The sequence below is a fragment of the Empidonax traillii genome, unplaced genomic scaffold, assembly GCF_003031625.1.
Source record: "Empidonax traillii isolate 1590-97213 ecotype Southwest subspecies unplaced genomic scaffold, ASM303162v1 scaffold425:size1421777, whole genome shotgun sequence".
Taxonomy (NCBI): Eukaryota; Metazoa; Chordata; class Aves; order Passeriformes; family Tyrannidae; genus Empidonax; species Empidonax traillii.
This window is the reverse complement of record NW_020955618.1, coordinates 654,365-660,715: the sequence shown is the minus strand read 5'-3', so window position 1 is coordinate 660,715 and position 6,351 is coordinate 654,365.

Here is a 6,351-nt window from a genome sequence, read left to right as displayed (position 1 = left end):
AGACTGCTTCAACAATGCCACAGGGGAGAATTAAGCATTTATAAACTCAAGGCTGAAAAGATAGTGTTGCAGTTCATATGCTGCTTAGTGTTTGGAGGAGACAATGCCTTAAATCCGACACAATTGTGTAGCTGTCAACGCAGTGGGAAGGGGCATCCCTCAAGACCCTCAGTCCACGTTCCTTTTGAAACTTTGTATGTGTGTGTTTTTTCTTCACAAAGTAAAGTGGTTTGGTTTGATTTGGTTTAGCAATTGCACAATGGGTTCTTGGGAAAGCAACAGTTCTGGATGAAGTTTATAGTTGCAAATAATTTCTTAACATTGTCAGAAAGTAAAATTATACTGGAAGTTACCCAGAGTTGGTGTAGGTATGGCTTGTAGAGTGTTTCTTTATTCCACTGCAGTGAAGTTTGTAATTTTGACAACCATCCATCAAGAAACACCCTGGAGTACAGAGGAAAGCAACAAGGATGATATAAATCTGGATCTGGAAAATAGCTTCTAAAACAAAAGATTGAAAGAAATGGCTTTGGTTAAGCCAAGACTGAGAAGAATGAGGCTAGAATATGATAGGAAGAAAGTTGAATATTTTTATGCATTTCAAACAAGACCCATATCATGGGTTTAAACTGCAGCTGGCAAGGTTAAAGTTGATCTTCTTTTATGACACCTGGATGAAGTAGTTAACCTTTAGTAGATCTGCAAAGCTAACTTTGTATAAGACTCATTTAAAACACTATCTGCAAGTAAGACTACGCTCCCGTCTCTAGCACCACAGTATCAAAGGAGGTGGAACCTTTAGATTCAGTCTTTCAAATCATATATCTCTCCCTTTTTTCCAGTTCTACTAATTCATAGGCAGCTATGGTATGAGGGGATTTTCATTTCTTGGTGAAGGAAAGAATTCATTTCTTGAATTTCTGAAGTTTACATACAGAAAATAGAGCTTGAGAAAATTGAGACAGAAGAAAAGTGAGAGTGAGTCAAACAGAGCACAAGCACCTGAGTAGAAGGAGTTCCTGCGTTAGATAGTCTCCTTACCGATAAGCTAGGCATTCCTTTCTGCCTTCAGTTTGTTGGGGGTTTTTTGTTTGTTTTTCTAGCATCTTCTATCCTTATTTCATTTAACCACAGTGAAATAACTCTTCAACTTTGTAATGCATTTTGGTGTGGTGATGATAATGCCTTGAGAACTGTGGGTTCTAGTCTGTTCCCACTGATTAGAGAATTCAGATCTCAGCATTTCTTAGGTCATGGGGACTCCCGGCCATGAGTACATCCCACAAAGTTACACACTGAAGACAGCAGTGAAAATTCCAGTTTTGATCTTAGAGACCTAATACTCAACAAGAATCTACCACAGAAGTCTATTAGGGAATCTGAGCCAGTGAAACATCAGGTTTTAAACCATCTGTTTCATAGCACCTTGCCAGTTCTCAAGATTATTTCCTGTGATCTAGGAAATGTGGCTTTTTAACCCTCTGGTTTTGGAATCATAAAATGGTATTAAACGGCCAGTGTTTCAAATGGTTTTGGCCCTCCTGATTAGACAAGTCTGGAAAGAATGCAGTCAAAAACTTTGAAAACGGGCATCAGGAAAGGAGAACTCAAATTTATTACTTGTTTAGCATATCATTGGTTTTGACCCAAGGCCATTAATTTTATGAGACTGACAGTTGTTTTTGAATATTTGGGGTTTTAAATGTTCTTTTCAGAGAAGTACTGTATTGCTTTTGAGATAGTGCTGGCCCCTACTGACTTAATAACATCTATTTAGTTAAATATGCAATGTAATAGGGGAAGAAATAAAAGCACTAGGAATTTTTATTCAGTTTATAATGGTTGCTGTAATTTGCATGTGAGTGTCCCTGGTGGTGCAGTGGCTAAACCACAGCGTTGTCAACGCTGAGATCTGGGTTCGATTCCCGGTTAGGACACTCCCCGGGCAGATGGAGCTCGTTAGCCCATTAGGCAATCCATCTACGTCCTGAGGACCTCACTGCCACCGTCCAAGCGTGCTTGGCCCCGGCAGATGAACCTCAGGATTAAAGGGTGGGCTCAGTTCTGCGCACACTGTGTCTCACCTAAAAAAATCCAATGCGCAGGCTGGAAGGTGGAAAGACCTTCCCCGGTTCTTCGTTCGCGAAGAGACTGGCCAATTTGCATGACAAAAATTCATTGTGCTGCAGATATTTCCAGTTTTTGATAATGTTGGTGTCTGCACTGTGAAATGATTCTACATTGTTCCTCCTTATCTATACCATTAGGAATGTGGTAGAGTGAAAATTATCCTTAAAGAAAGTGCAAGTTCAGCAGGATTCCAGTCTGCATTGCAAGCTTAGGCTCAAATAAACCTTTTTGATGGGGAATAATGCAAGCCTCTGAGGACTTGCTGGAATGCTCTGTGGCAATTAGTTCTGTAATATTATAGTTCAAGTTCTGGCCTTATGTGCCTCTAGAGACTTTGGAAATATATACAGTTCATTTTTCAAAATGCTTTTAGGTCTAGTTTTTATCCCCTCTAATTTTCCATTGTCCGGTAGTTACATTCAGGAATATTATTTGTGATCTGAGCCATGATAAATTGATTCCACCACCCTTTGCTATCAGATTATCATATCGAAGATCTGCATCGTCCACATGTGTGACTTGAAGAGTTGGTGCCGATGGAGCTGTTTCTAAGCCAGTTTGCTTGCAGTTTTCTGAACTGACTTAATCGGGCAGGGAGAGGCAACCAACAGTAACATTCCCTTCAGGACTCCATTTCCTCGTGGTTGTTTGAAGTGCATATCAAACGGACATGTGCTCATGACCCCAGAAAGGTCTTGGGGCCCCTCTAGAAATGTATCTCTAGACTACAACAGAGCTCAGGAGGATGACACTTCCCTGTGTTTAACCACAAAATCAATAGGTCCTTATCAAAGTCTTCCCTGTTACATTCAACAAAACCTTTTGGATTTTTCCATTACTGCTTTTAGCATAGTGTTTGTGCCAACTTACTGGCAAATATAAAGGGCAAAAGGATGACTGTGTTTACCCTTCTGAGATACCTTTTTCCCTTCAGCTTCACTGGACAAAACCAGGAAAAGAACATACGTACTTTTTAAAAATTAGGAAAACTTTATGGTAACAATTTCTTTGAAAATGATCGAGATTGCGAACACAAGTCCTGAATTGCTCAGCAAATGCAGTGAAGATTCTTTTCTTAACCATTAAAATAAAAAAAAAGACCATGATTTTCTCATACTTCTCTGAGGCTCTCACTGAATTGTAAAACAGATACTTTGTCAAGTCTTGCCTACACATAGAAAGTGCCCCCAAGAACCTTAAAACCTAATACTAGACAACAGACAAATAGCCTCCTGCCTCTGCTTCTCAGTGTAGCCTAACAGCTCAAAAGGATTATAAAAATACTTGTTAAATAAGTTGAAAATAGATGCTACTAGTGTTCTTCTGTTTCTACTGTCTCCAAATATATATATATAAAAACATAATTGCATAAAGATCTAGTGTTGGTGATAGACCTTCTCCAAGCAATAAGCTGGACTAGGTGGCTTTCAGATGTCCCTACTAACCAATATTTTTATTGTTATCTGTGATAGAGAGAATCTGTGAATTATTCATGAGACAAAGTCAAAGCTTGGGTGTTGGTGACTGCTGATGAACATGCCTTCCAGAATGTCCCAATTATTAGCACATCTCCAGCTACCCCTTGGTATTAGCTGGGGTCAAGAGTCTGGGATGCCCAACTTCATCTGGCATGAAGTAGCATTTGCATTAATGAAAGTCCTCAAAATGTGGTTATAAATGAGTGAAAAACAGAGCTCAGCTATAATAAACAATAAAGAGTTTCCCTCTATGTGTGTGAGATTTAATAGTTCTGAGCTATTAAATATAGGCATATATAAAGACTTTATCATATATAATTTACTCAGTCGTTATTACACAGCTACACGTTCTGCACTCGGTGTGAAATTCAATTGTATGCTGAAGTCCAGGGCAGGTTCCAGAGTCCAGCAAGTGTTCTTTTCCAAGATTTGAACAGTTCTGAATGTACAGTATCATCTACATAACAGGGATTTTCAAAATAAGCAACAGGCATTCTGGAAAGTACACTGATCTTGAAAGAGTGATAAAATTACGTGGCATGTTAATGTTGTTGATGCACTTTTTGGGAATGAGGAAGTACAAGCTTGCACTTAGGAAAGAGTTTGAAGGAGATCATTGTATGAAAGGACTGCAGAATTGTAAGGTAGACTGTAAATAGTCATAGAACAAAATTATAATTGATGGACAATTAAATAAAATGTAATAGCTCAAAGCTAACACTGTGACAGAGTTAAGCAGCTAAATTAGTGTATGGTATCTTTAAAAAAGAGATTACTTTGTTTAACAACAATGATTTCACCTCCTAGATACTGTGATTTTATTTCCCTTGTTATGCAACGTGTTATTTTTGGTGGGCTCCATTATCTGGGAGCATGAGGTAAGACAGAAGCTTTTCACACTGGCAAGCTCTTGTCCAAAGAGATCCTTATGTACGGTATCAGTATATTTGATACCACTGTGTGTGCAGTCTATTTGGCTCAAGGGAGCATGGAGCCATATTTCAGTAGGCTGGGTCCACAACAATGATTAATTACTGACAGATCTTCTCTGATCAGTTCTTATGAAAGACAGTCTTAAAAATTATATGTATATACTATTTATTTCTTCCTACTCTCTGTGAAACCCTCTTGTCCTTCAACCTATTTTTTTAATTTAAATTTCATTCATATTTTGTTTAAAACTAACGTCCTTGCTGTGTTTGCTCCTAATGACATAGAGCAATCTCCTTTTTGGTGTACAATGTTGCTCATCACAATTGCACATTTGAGGCTTGGTCCTGCCATTGTCCTGACTGCAGTCTGGAGGGTACAGTAACACTGTGCTACAGAAGATTCCCAGTGGACATAGCTTGTATAGCTAGGTTACTTCTGGTCTGCATCATAGTGCTATTCAGACTGTACATTTCCCTGTCCATTAGCAAACAGCGCATGGCCTTTTCCCACCTGTTTCAAATTATTTCAGATGCCAGGCCAGAAAAAGCATGGAGCTGTTGTACAGACACTGCTCAGATACTGTACAGTTTGTCCAAGTATTTTTAGGTGACTTGTAAGAAAAGCTTCTTTAGTTCCATTTAGTCTGTGACATTTTTACTCCAGCACAGCTGCTTATATGTTTCATTCCTATCTCAAGATCTGGCTTGGGTGAGCTGTAGCTAGATATACACAAAATAAGCATTTTAAGAGCCTCACATGGTAACCTTCCTGCCTGAGAATATGCACTGAATGCTATTCTCTAATTTTAACTTTATAATTTTCCTGATGTTTAAGAGAAAATGTCATGAACTGGGCTCCGTAATTATTTCAAAGAGAAACCATGTGATTCCTACCTCAGACATTAGATGCAAGAATAATCTTTTTAATTAAAATGAAGTTTACTGTATCAAAAAGACCTGGTGTGCATTTGCTGAGATTGTCACCTATTCCACAAATTTACTTTGGCACTTATTTCGGGGAAAAAAAGGATTAAATAGATTATGGAATGGGTACACAGTTTTACCACTGAATTAATGATTTTCTGTGCACTACGGTGAAAAATACCTGTAAACCTTTCTGAAGTCATATTCCGCATCTGACTGTGGCATTTTGACTCCTGCACTTTTTGTCTGTTTCATTAGATCAGTGAAGCATTTTTACTGCCTGACTCTTCGTGTCTCAGGAGTCCCCTATTTCTCTTTTTTCACCTAAAAACTTTTACTATTTTTGTATTCAGAAATGGCAGAAAATCATCTCCCTTTGCCAGTATTCTGTGTTTTTAATTCTTGCTCAAGAAGTCCTGCAACTTTTCAGTAGAATGAGGGGTTTGGCTCTGCTCCCAGCATCCATACAACATCCCATTCCATTAATCTGATTTCTGAACTTGGAAAACTTTCATCAATTTTCTAAGCTTACAAAACTTTCTAAAATCCTTCTATCACTGATGCTTACATTTTTTCCTTGATGCTTTTTGCTAAGTAGTTCATTAGTGGTTAGATTCAAAAGTTGTATGGCATAATGCAGGTGTTAGCTGCTAACCAGAAGGAGAGGAACTGGAAGGTTATCTCTAGCACTAGCTCCAAGCTCACTTGCTCTGACAGATCCAGAGAGAATTAAAGTAATCCCTCTCCAAAACCCTGTACCTCTATCTAGATCTTGCTGTCTACAGAGGTATGTCTATGCATTAACTCTGTTAATGTTCTAAAACCATTTATATAAGGAGACAATGATGTCAAAATTCATTATTTGAGTGGTGAATGTCTATAACACC